Genomic DNA, 13,488 nt, shown 5'->3' with positions numbered 1-13,488 from the left:
CTTCTTTAAACGCAGGCATTCCCTTTTGAAGTGACCAGGCCTCTGCACACAGTGACAGCACCCTGCAGAGCCATGCATTCTCCTTGCCCCCTTATCTAAATAAGCCCCTTTTGCATCTTTATCTCACCTCTGCCTGTTCCCTCCCAGTCTCCTCTCCAGTCTTTTCCTAACCATTTGATCGACTGTGTTTATCATAACCTTTGCTTTCTGTTTCTGCTTTTTCTCCTCTCTCCTTACAAACACTTTCTGAGACTGTCTCAATAACTCTTCCAAGGGCTTATCCATCCATCCTTCTATTTTCTGAATCTTCTTCTGACTGTCAGGCCAAGACCCTTTTACATAGTTGACTTAACATTCCCTGAGCCACAGGATCATCAGGGTCTATCCCTGAATATTTTCTCACTTGGTCCCTCAATCATTGCAGGTAAGGAGAGGGAGTTTCAATCCTTCTCCTGGGCTACTTCAAAGGCCTTATTTAAGTTTTGAGATTTGGGTATGGCCAATTTGATCCCCTGTATAATGAGGCTCTAAGATCTTTCATTTGTGCTCTGTCCCCCAGTTCATTATTATCCCAATTAAGGTCTGTGTTTGGGAACTTCTGTTCTGCTGCCATCACCCCCTGTCCAGGCAGATGCTGCCTTTCCCACTCCTTCAAGCTGCCCTCCACACCATTCCTCTTTCTTCTCCTGTACAGAGGATATTCAGGATGGACATAAGTTCAGGCCAGGTGTATAATCTAGGACCTAGGAATTGATCTACTTGTTCAGCCAGCCCCACTGGATCTTCCATTAGAGATTTCATCTCCCTTTTGAAATTCCTTACTTTAGTACTTGTCACTGGGGCATTTACATAGCCAATCTCCCCTGGGCCCATTGGTACTTCTCTCAGCAGATACAAAGGCTCAATCGAGTTTTGTTCTTTCACTCTCTTCTCCTCAGATGCTCTGGGGATGGAAAATTTTGTATATCTTTCTTACACTGTTCCAATTCTTTCCTCAGCTGTTGGTGGGTTGTAACCGGTGGGACTGTTGACCCCGCTTGATTCTCCAGTTCCCAAGGGTTTAGAATGGGTTCTATTGGGCCCTCCATGTCTAATGACCCTTCTCCTGGGAGGGGAGGGGGAACGCAAGGAGAAGCGAGATTAGATAGGGGGTCCCAGGGTTTAGTTTCTACAGCTTTTGTTTCTGTAGCCTTAGTTTCTGCAGCCTTAGTTTTGGGGTCTAGATTTTCAGCTTTCATAGGGTAGAAAGTAGTCCCCTTTCCCTTTAACCAGTACTTGTCATAGTCAGACTCTTCTTTGGAGAAGGGTGTTTTTCCATTAACATACAGGACAAGGTCAGCACAAAGCCAATCCTCGTCTGCCCCATATTTTGGCCAGAATATGTCAGTGGTAAAATACTTTCCTTGGTCCAAATACAACAGCAGTATTTAATCATTTTCTGCTTGTCTTTTCCCTTGGTCCGATTACTATTAGTTCAGTGCCTTAACATCCTCCCTAATGGACTGTATGGAGGAATGTCTCCCGGGATCCTACAGATACCCCCTTCCCCTTTTTCCCAGTCGACTGACTGCCTTTATATCCCACTCTGAATCTTGTCTGGGTCTCTTTCTTTCGAATCTTTTGCTCTGCCCGTCTCTGGCCCTTTCCCTCACGGGAAAAGGGAAATGAGAATTGGGACTTGGCACTCACTTCACACTATGTCACACATCTCATGCACACACAGTGAACCTCAAACTCACGAGAATTCCTGACCACCAAGGTAATACATACTAGCCTTTGTTCTTACCTTGGTCATGCATGGAGTCACCTGGTCAACAAGAGGCAGATGTTCCCTTACCTTTTTCTCATCCACAATCAGCAGATCTAAGCGTCTGTTCTTGGGCCTCCTGGCTGCTGAGGCGAAGCCCCCGCCGGTGGAATCCAAGACCACTTAAACAGCGGGGTGCAACTTCCCGGCAACCACCCAAGGGGTCTGCTCTCTGAAGCTTCAGAATCCCGGAGAAGCCCCCAAAGCTGTTGGAAAGAAATCTTCTTCTGAAAGAAAATAAGGCTCACTCAATTATGGAGAAGAAAAGAATTTATTTTCAATCTTGCTAGAAGGGGCATACAACCAGAAAACGTGACTGGAGCCTTGAACAAAGAAAAATGACACAATGTATACCCCTAAGCCTAGCACAAAGCCCTTTCTCTGTTTTTCCATAGATTGGATACTTTAGAAGTTACAGCCTATCTAAGAAGATTTAACTTGCCCGCCCAAAAGTTTGTGATTAACCACTTCCCCCATCACATTCCAACCATTTTAGTTTTTACTTGCTCCCCTTTGCCAAATAAGGAATGGAATTTAGAGCTGAATTGGTATTGACTTAGCTCTTTCTTGGGCATCTTTTTTACTGCTTATAGGACTGGCTTAAGCTGGGTTTCTTTGTTCCTGCTTAACCTGGGAGTGGGAGACCGAGGTAGTAGGCTGCCAGGTGATATTAATTAATATTTTCTTCCTTTATGTGAAAACTAAACTAATTTTCATTTCTTACAATTGCATCTATGTTTGAGCGCATCTACAATCAATTGAAGAGATTGCCTTCAGTAATGAGAGAAGTTTTATCCAATCAGCTGAAGGCCTTAAAAGTCAAAGTGATGATTTCAATAGTCAGAAGAGAGAATTTCCATTTCTATTTCACCCAACCAGCTTCTCCTGGAGAATTCATTGAAAATCTTCATTGGCGTTCCTAGCTTGTGACTTGCCGTGAGGAATTTTGAAGTACTCACACCCACAATCACAAGTCAATTCCTAAAATAAACCTCATAATATTTATATATATATATATATATATATATAATATTAAACAGCATCAGGTATTAATTGCAAACATATATATATTTATATATCTTTTATATATATATATAAAAATATGTATATGTCCCTTGTTGGTTCTGTTTCCCTGGAAAACCCTGATGAATATAATGTCTTACCTTCATTGGCCTATTAAGGGTGTAGTATAACATAGTGCATTACCATGTGCAACTGGAGAGATCATAGTATTAGTATTAGTCTCCTTTCTGTATTTCCATTTATTTAAATACATACGACTATCCAGTGTTCATTATTTCATTTATTCATTCCTGCATTTATTCAACAAACATCTATGGTTCTATTCTGTAAGCCCAGGCAATGTAAAACAGTTCTGTTAATAGAATTCTCTAACATACCGTGTTCTGCTATTCATGGTAGAATAGCAGCTATCCACATGTAGAAAAATGCTGTTTATGCACATAACACCCATATGGGAATTAACTCTATGACAGGCACAGGGGTCCAGGAACAGCCTGAGCCAAAACAATCTTAACAAAACTGGAAAAAGAAAAAAACAAACAGACAAAAAAGAAAAAACTCTGTAGGAAACTTGAGCAGATTTATTTTTATAAACTTGAAGCCAATCCTGTGACTATCACAAATGAATATCTTCTTGAACTACAAATAGATTCTATTGGTGTACAAAACAGTCCATATTGGCATTAAGCAAGGTTATTGATAAAGAGACAAAATAGCATTCTTCTGCCCAGCAAAGCAGGCAGGAACAAACCTTTATTGAATATCTATCTTGAACAAGATGCTATATTAGGTGGTTCCCATCTGGTGTCTCATTTAGTTTTTATAACCATCATATGCGATTGGGATTCAGTCCCTTATCATTAACTAGTTTAACTCCAAAAGATTTAACCATCTTCCGGATATCTGCATGAGTTATAATAATGCTTAATTTCAGGGAAACGGACTTTGGCCCAGTGGTTAGGGCGTCTGTCTACCACATGGGAGGTCCGCGGTTCAAACCCCGGGCCTCCTTGACCCGTGTGGAGCTGGCCCACACGCAGTGCTGATGCGCACAAGGAGTGCCGAGCCACGCAGGGGTGTCCCCCGCGTAGGGGAGCCCCACGCGCAAGGAGTGCGCCCCATAAGGAGAGCCGCCCAGCGCGAAAGAAAGTGCAGCCTGCCCAGGAATGGCGCCGCCCACACTTCCCGTGCTGCTGACGACAACAGAAGCAGACAAAGAAACAAGACGCAGCAAAAAGACACTGAAAACAGACAACCGGGGGAGGGGAGGGAAATTAAATAAATAAAAATAAATCTTTAAAAAAAAAATAATAATGCTTAATTTCACTCTGATTCAGGTGTTCTCTGCCTTTGGTACCCATAATATAATGTTTTCTTCTGTTGGAAAGTTTGACTGGTTGATGACTGAGCATCAGCATATCATTCTACATCATTGCTCTCCTCTCCTCTTCATGTGAACTCATAGAAAGTGATAACAATCAAAATCCTTGAAAAAATTCTAATAGGACTTTGGTCATTTGTGTGTGGAACCATTAGGATGAGAAGATAGTACTTACGTATTTCCTTTAAATTGTATGTGGGAGAGTGTATGTCATAATGATCTAATAGAACTTTAGAATTCTGGAAGCTTTCATGACTCTTAAAGCCATGCTGTATTATTGTTCCCATTTTCGAAATGAAGAAACAGAAGTTGAGAGAGGACAGGTGGAGAGCGTGTTGGTCACATGGCTGGCCAGTGAAGGAAAGGAATGTGTCCACCTCTACAGTCTATATGCCCTTTCTCACTGATGCTAGGAACTTTAGTTGCATCAGAGGTGGGCTAGTAACTATCTTTCCTCCCAAACCTCTTCTATAATTCCCCATCCTCCCCACCCTCCATTTTTAACCAGACAAAAGATTTCTTTTTTTATAACAAAATTGTCAAATAGGAGCAGAAAGACAATCCCAATGTGGATATGGATTAATGAAAATCTAAGGGAAAAATCAAAATGAAAAGGAAGGAATGCCATAGAATCTTTATAAACGGAGGCACTTCCCTGTCTTGAGGACATTAAAGGTCTCATCTATAAATGCCATATGCAATGAATAAGCTGCACCACACTCAAATCATTCACCTTGGAAGGAGTTAAGCAATGAGGGAAATTCAAATTGTCACTTTTGAAAATTATGAGACTAACCTAGGACTTCACGTCTGGGAATCAAAACTGAGAAGCTTAGAAATTAAAAGAAATAACTGGATGTTGCTTTTAGTAGAATTGATGCCTTTTGTTTAAATCACGGCTGGTGGAAGAATATACAGAGAAAATCAATTACTGTTGTTTTTTTAATTCACTTGAACTAGATCTCAAATATGGATTTGACAGTCTACAACGTGTCCATGAAAATGCAAATTCTGTTAAGGAATCTGGACTGTACCCTGTAGATTAAAACTGGGATGAGGGAGTCATTTAGTATTTAAAATATGGATAACTCTCCCAAGAATTGTTCCTATTCTACTCTACTCTTATGTGTTTCCACATCATCTTGTTTTTGTCTCTACAGTATTAAATTTTACATTGCATCGTAGCAATTTGCTCCTTTGGATAGCCACTACACTGTTAGCTTTCTGAGTGAAGGCAACTGAGTCTTTTTCACTTTTGTAGCAGCACCTGACATGGCACATGCCACATTGTGACATCTCAATAAATGTCAGTATGAGGGGATGGATATTTGTTTTGGAAAATTATCATGGCAATTTGGAAAGTGGATTGAAGTGGGGTGAAATTGGAAGCAAGAACACTTGGGGTTATTGCCATTGAGGAGGGGAAAGATGAAGCTGGTGTGAATTATGGCATTGACAGCGAGGTTAGAAAAAAGTCAATGGATTTGAGTGTTTTAGTAAGTAGATTCAAAATTGCTGGAAGGAGGGGAGAGGGAGATACTTAGGTTTATGCTGTGTTTCTTTCTGGGTGACTCAAGGTAAGGATGCAATTAATCAGTATCAGGGATGCAAAGGAAGATGCAAGTTTGGAGAATAGGGATAATGACTTAACACTTAACGGTTTTATGTCTTATTTCCAGGAGCAGACAAGTATGCATGGTCTGGGTAACATTTCTGCCTCACCACCCACCGCAGCACACCACCTACGGGGCTTAAGCAGTTTTTGCATTAGCATCTTATCCTTATCTTTTTTCAAAGTCACACTTTCATTATTAACTAAGTAGTACGTTATTTTTTTAAGGATGAGTTCTTTTCCTTGACAAATATATTTTCCTGGAGCAAGTTCTTTTGAGTTATTTATAAAATGTGTTTAGCTTTGTTGCCATGACTGAAAATAACTTGTGTTGTCAATCCTCTTAGCAGTTTCCAAGAGAAGATATACAAATTCCAGAAAGTACACCAGTCAATCAATCACCCTTGGTAGGTCTTGATGACTTGGTGACTCCTTGTTCATCACTGCTATCCTCTGACTGCCTTGTTTCTGGTGTCGTGGTATAAAGGAAGGGGCAGAAATAGGGAGTGAGACACAACAGTGTTTACATACGAGCCTCACAATTTTCACTTAATCTCCACAAGCCTCAGTTTCTCTGTCTGTAATAACACCTTCCTCTTCTTGCTGCTTCAAGGAAGAAATGAAATAATGTAAGAGAACCATTTCAGTCACCAATTTCCAAAGATATGTCTTTATGCTGACTCAATTGTTGCTTATGCTTGTGTGTCCAGAGAGTTTCTTCTTATATAAATGGAATGCAGGAGTCATGACTAACTGGGAAGTACAAAGAGAAAGGCATCAAAATGAAGATATGGAAAACATTTTGAGTTATTTTTTTAATGTGCAGGTAACACCAAACCTGTAAAATGTTGAATACATTTTTTAAAAGCTTCAGAATTCAATGACATTTCAATGTGCTGAAATAGTGAATTGAAGAAATAAGACATTTAATAGGGTTAATAGTGGAACTGTATGATGCTACAAAAGGCCTCTAGATTTCAAGTTGATTCCACACCAGGTTAAATATAAATATGGCTTCCTTATAAGAAAATTCAGTCTTAATTTAAATCTGTAGAGGCAGAGAGTTCAGATCAAAGAAGGTGACACCCCCTCCCATTGTAATTGGCATTTATCTGACAACAAATATCCATGCAGAGGGAAAAGGAGAATTACCACAAAGAAGGGTTTGAAAATCAAATATCTTATGAGGGATAGCCAAGGAATTGTGGAGGCTGAAGGCAAATGTCAGTTTCATCTTCTGGTAAATTAGTTGGGGGAAGAGGATACTCTCTATCTCCTATTCGTTATCTACTGAAGCCTAACAAGCCACCCCAAAACTTCATGGTGTACAGCAACAAGCATGTTATGCTTATAGATTCTGTGGGGCAGGAATTCAGAAGCAGCCCCATAGGGATGACCCTGCTCTTCTCCACAATATCATCTGGGATGACTTGAAGGGCTCAGGGAGACTCAAATGGCTGAGAGAAATCACAGCTGGGGCCAGAGGAGCCACTTCCAAGAAACCTTCTTTACCAACATGTCTGGACCAGGGCTGGGAGGGCAGGAGGAAGGGCTCAGCTGTACTGCCAATCCCAGCACCTCTATGTGGCCTCTGCACCATGGTCTCAGGTTAGCCCAAGTTCTAATACAGCAGCTCTGGGCTCCAAAAGTGAGTGCTCCAGGGAACAAGGTAGAAGCTTTATGACCATGTATGACCAATCTTGAAAGCCACATAATGTTATTTCTGCTCCTCTCTTGTTTGGAGTTCTCAAAAACCCACCCAAATTCAAGGCACATGAAGGTAGATCCTACATTTAAATGGGGAATATCAAAGAAGTCAAACCATGTTTTAGAGCAACCACATGATTTAAAATAACAACTGTTCCACCTCTAAACCACTATTACTTTCTAGCTTATATTGAGGTAAAAGTAAGGCATATTTGGGCTCAAAAAAAAAACAAAACAAAACACTTTCTGTATGTCTAGAATAGGTAAAAAGCTCTAAAAAAAAAAGGATGGCCTGCCATAGGAGACAGCTGCCCCATATGTTGAGGAGTAATGGGATTTAGGAGGACATGAAGACAGATATTTCATTAGTCCATCAATCTCAGGAGAGTCGAAAACTTTGGAAATTGGGTCATTACCAGTCTTTGATGGCAATATGCAAAGAAGATTAATCATGCGACACAAGTCTTGAACTAAAAGTCCTTATGCTGTCTTTAACATAATTTCCAAAGAAGAGGTGACAGGTCAAGTGCGACTGAATCAATATTCACAAGTGGTCATCATCAGAGAAAAGAGTAGAAAGCCACAAAAGCAGGCCTGTGTTTGCATCCAAAAGAAGTATATGCTGGATGCACAACTGCCTGTATACAAGAGGTGATTAGTGGCAAGGAACCATATGTAATTCCATATCAAGTTTTCTGAGTCGTCATCATTTCTGATATTGGATTGTGACCAGCTCATTAATAAGGAGGGGAAAACTGAAATTATACTATTCTGTTCTCTTCCCTGGGAAGGATTCTAGGCAGTTTGGCCTGATAAAGGGTAGTAGGAGCATCTTTAACTTGCAACTGTGAGTGCACAGAGCTAGTCAGTTAGAACAGGAGCATGACCGAGAGAAAGAGAGAATGCTAAAGGTTAGAAGTGAAAAGTGGAATCAGCTCTAACTGAGTTGATGTCAATTCAATGAAGGCCTGAGATCTGTATCCAGAGCTGACATGTAAATTCAGGGGAATCAGAAGATTCAGAAATAACGAAGCAAAAATAACAGGTTGAAACTGAAGGGAGTTTTGTGTGAGCACTTATCTAAGAATGAACTTTTAGATGTTCTGTATGTGGAACCAGGATAGATCCAACTCAGGAGGCAGGTAGAGCTCATGGAAATAGGATTTGATAGGAACAAGATGAGGAGGCTGCATGACTTTATCTGCACCAAGGCGGAAAGCAAGACTAGATACACTGTAGCATGTACCAGCTCAGCAGGATGAACTAAACACCCTGGCCACATATAGAAAGGGTTTAGGTTGGAGGAAGAAAAATAATGGTATCAACAAATCAAAGTCGCTTTCCAATTATTGGTAGTCAAACATAAGATGCAAGCAATTATGAATATGAGAGTTTGCAGACCAAAATCTTCATGAGAAGGGCAGCAGCAGATCATGTTCCAAGGTGGCTTTATATGTGGATCCAGGACAGGGCAGGTAAGAGAAGCCAGGATGTCTGAGGTCATGAGGGACAACTGGGGATGGGATGGAGTCTGTGAAAGTTTAGAAAAATAATAGGACATTTGACACTAAGGGGAACATTCCTCAACTGCCCCCTATTTACCAGGAAATTTTCTAGGAAGTTTAATGTAATGGAATGGAGTTATGAGAAACAAATCAATTTGCAACTTCAAAGTAGATAGAAAAACATGTCTGAACAAGAAAGACCCAAATAAATGTGGTTGAACTAGTAATGGAAGAAATTGCAACACTTATGTGGAGACAGTGGCCATGGTAGTTGCTGAGGGCAGGGAGAGCGAAGAAGAGATGTGATGTTGGGGGTATTTTTGGGACTTGGAGTTGTCCTAAATGATATTGCGGGCACAGATGCAGAACATTATATATCCTGCCACAACCCATTGAATGGACTGGGGGAGAGTGTAAACTACAATGTAAACTATAATCCATGCAGTGCAGTAGTGCTCCAAAATGTATTCACCAAATGCAATGAATGTGCCACAAAGATGAAAGAGGTTGTTGATGTGGGAGGAGTGGGGTAGGGGTGGGGGGTGTATGGGAACTTCTCATATTTTTTAATGTAACATTTTTTGTGATCTGTGTAACTTCAAAAAATACAATTAAAAAATAAAAAAATAAATGTTGGTCGAAAAAAAATATCTTCTCAAGATTTCTCTAGGTTAACTTCCTGAGCATTGCCATCTTTTTATCATCCACATGCCCTTCATTACATGGGCTGCTTGCATCTGGCTTTTATATCCAGGTTACTATATTTAGATATTTTAATTGACACTCTTCTCACAAGGCCAAGGTGTGTGACTCAATCATCACTCTACATTAGCATATTGTTCATTGTAATTTGCTCTTCAGGGTTTAGTGACTTTGTTTGGTTGGTTAAGTTTGCCTAAAATAGACAAGCCTACACTTCCCCAACATGAAGTGTACCAAGAAAAGCAAATTAATAGCGTCTGCTTGTAAGAGTGCTTGTAATAGTGTCTGCTTGTAAGATAAGTGACTAGGTAAAATTGAAGTGTATTTCAAGTAATACAAGTCATATCTGAGTTTAAGTCCATTGACATTATGTTAACTGTGGTTTTGTAAAATATCTTATTTTTTTTTTATAAAGATTTAGTTTTATTTTATTTCTCTCCTCCCACCCCTCCATTTGTCTGCTTTCTGTGTCCACTTGCTTTATGTTCTTCTGTGTCTGCTTGCACCCTCCTTGGCGTCGCTGGAAAACTGTGTCTCTTTTTTGTTGCGTTATCTTGCTGCGTCAGCTTTCCATGTGTGCGGCGCCACTCCTGGGCGGGCTGCACTTTTTGATATGGGGGAGTTCTCCTTGGGGGTTGCACTCCTTGCACATGGGGCACCCCCACATGGGGACACCCCTGTGTGGCATGGCACTCCTTACACGTGGCAGCTCTGCACGTGGGCCAACTCACCACACGGGTCAGGAGGCCCTGGATATCGAACCCTGGACCCTCCCATATGGTAGAGGGACGCTCTGCCAGTTGAGCCACACCTGCTTCCCTAAAATATCTTATTTTGTACCCATTCTCCCCAGGACTTTTTTGTTTGTTTTTGAATTACTTATGAAAATGCCATCATTTAAGAAGAGCTTTAATTTTCAAAAGGAAGTTCCTTGATCTGTTACTTTGATCTAATTAGTTTAATTAAATGGATTTGTATCTTATCCTTAGCTAAAATGAGATTCTTTGAAAAAGAAACAAATCTATTGAAAATAATGCCTCATAATTTTTTTTTCTTAATGCAGAGACAGGCTAATAATGTCTAATTTTTTTTCTTTTAATTTTTTTCAGTTTACATAAACACATTAATTGAGACCATTTGGAAAAAGAACATACGTATATAGAAGAGAATAAAAATCACCTGTAATTGCTTCATATATAACACGAACTTTATGTGCTTTCCTTCAGACAGTTTATTCACAAGTATATATATATTTGTATAATAAATATATGTAAACTTACATAGAAAGAAATAGGCCACATATACAATATCGTGAATTATTTTCAAACCAAATTTACATTAATTTAATATATCATGTGATATGCATGTATAAATAACTCCTGTAACTGAACTCTTGGAATATTTCCAGTTTGGAGGTACCATATCTGTGTTTGCACTCTGCATTTTTTTGTGTTTTTACTCCATAAAAGTTAACCTGTGCCTAAAAGATTTTGCTCTAATCCATGCTTGTCGATACCTCCCTTTTAGGGTTTCCCACTGAAATGGGCAAAGGATAGATAGATAGATAGATAGATAGATAGATAGACAGATAGATAGATAGATAGATTCACTGAAGTTGGTGATAGTAGCCATGTACATGCCTGAAAAGGAAATTATATAAAATACAGACCAAGGTTAGGAGAAGAAATCCCACGATAATTTGGCCCTGAGAAGGAATTAAAAGACAGGTTCACCCAGTAACTTAAGGCCCAGATCTGAAGGCAGCAAACTGTACCCCCCTTCATAGTCCAAGAGTCAGACCCTAAGCGTGTGGCTACACCTACTCGCAGATAAGACTGGGAAATTCAGTTATCCCTTCTATAACAGGACTTTTTGCGGTTTCCATATATGGCAGGCTGGCATAAGAAATCAAATGGGAATTTTGGGGGAGTTTTTTAGAAGCTGCAGAAGACAAGCGAAAGCCAGCAGATGGCACAGAAAAAGGTTAGAAACTCAGGAAATGCATGAAATGCATATACAGTATTTTATAATATCAACATATTTTATCTTTTAATACCATAAATATATTCAAATTTTATAGTAAGGTATTATAATCACCCCATAAAAGAAAAAGAAAAACCTAGACTTCTTTTCTGATACAGAGAGAAAGCCAAAAAAATTTTCCATGGATTTTCCAGATTGCAGGACCTCCCTGCCCCTTACCCCCATGTTATGGAAGGGTTAACGGTGTATTTCTTAGCTGCTCTGAGCAATTCTGTGCTCAGCCTCAACTCTATTACTGTGGAACAAGGAAGAATGGATTTTAGCAATCAATCTACTGTGATACCACACTACGTAATTATTCACTGCAAAAATAGGCGTTGTAATGATTACATTTTTGTTCTTTATAATTTAACCCCCCCCCTTCCTCTGTAAGAAATCAAGTGACTATAAAAGGCAAGTCTTTAGGAGACCAAGTGCCTGAAAAATGACATTTTTTAGGAGAACTAATAGTTGTTGTAAAGTAAAAATACAGAGTAAATGCATTGGACTCACAATTTTTGACTATCCTGGAGATGTGGAGTTTAAAATGGCAAGCTCAGGGCATCAAATTTTGAGCTCCAGGGTCAGAAAGAGAATCAAATATTCTCTGCAACAGTTGTGAAAGAATCCCTTTAAATTAGCCTCAGGGCTGAGTTTGTGGAAAGAAAATCTAACACATCTTCCACTAATTTTTTTAAAAATTTGGCTCTATATATATATATATATTTTTTTTCCCTAGAGATCTTTTTATTCCCAAATGTGCTTTTCTTTAGTTCATCCTGATATTGTTAGGTGGATGAAATATCTTCTTAATTTGCTTGAACATCTTGATTATACGTTTTATTTTAAGATGTTTTTTAAAAAGATTCATTTATTTATTTATTCTCCCTCTCCCCTGCCCCTTTTGTCTGCTCTCTGTTCATTCACTGTGTGTTCTTATGCGTCTGCTTGTCTTCTTCTTAGGTGCACTGGGAACCAATCCTGGGACCCTCCAGAGTGGGAGAGAGTTGCTCAATCTCTTGAGCCACCTCCACTCCCTGGTCTGCTGTATCTTTTATTGTCTCTCCTCTGTGTCTCTTCCTGTTCCATCATCTTGCCATGCCAGCCCTCTGCTCAGGCGAGCCCTCCTGCACAGGCCAGCTCACCTTTCACCAGGAGGCCCCAGGAATCAAACCCTGGACTCCCTATATGGTAGACAGGAGCCCAATCCCCTGAGCCACATCCGTTCCCCAAGATCAAAAGCTTTAAATGTTTCTTCTGTTCCTGGAATTATTATCTTATGTATAAAGGAATATTTATTTTTATTTCACCATGGTTTATTTTCATGCCGCATGCTTTTTATCAAACGTCTAATTAACCCTACTTTGCTTATTGTCCTTTTTCCATGAGGAATGAGAGGACAGCTGGATGACCTAGGAAGCCCTCTGCGTCACTGGTGCCTGGCAGAATACTTTAGGGTGAGAGCTGGAGACTTGGACTTTAGATTCGACCTTCCCTAGGGGCCAGCGGAAGTGGTGATGTTCCTCTTTGGTTCCAAAAAGAACCTGAGACCATTTACTCAATTTTTAGAAAGAAACTTCCAACTTTATTTGCATTATAGACCTATCGCCAGCCTCTTCCTTGTTCCCAGTCTCCTTCCGACCTCCTCCAGCTCGTGCTGCGGTTCTCCTGAGCAGTTTCATCGCCCCTCACGGCAGCCGGGTCCAGACATATGATAAAGATCATTTTC

This window comes from Dasypus novemcinctus, chromosome 17 (assembly GCF_030445035.2).
Source record: "Dasypus novemcinctus isolate mDasNov1 chromosome 17, mDasNov1.1.hap2, whole genome shotgun sequence".
Classification (NCBI taxonomy): domain Eukaryota; kingdom Metazoa; phylum Chordata; class Mammalia; order Cingulata; family Dasypodidae; genus Dasypus; species Dasypus novemcinctus.
The sequence above is the reverse complement of the archived record's forward strand: the minus strand, read 5'-3'. Positions refer to the sequence as shown.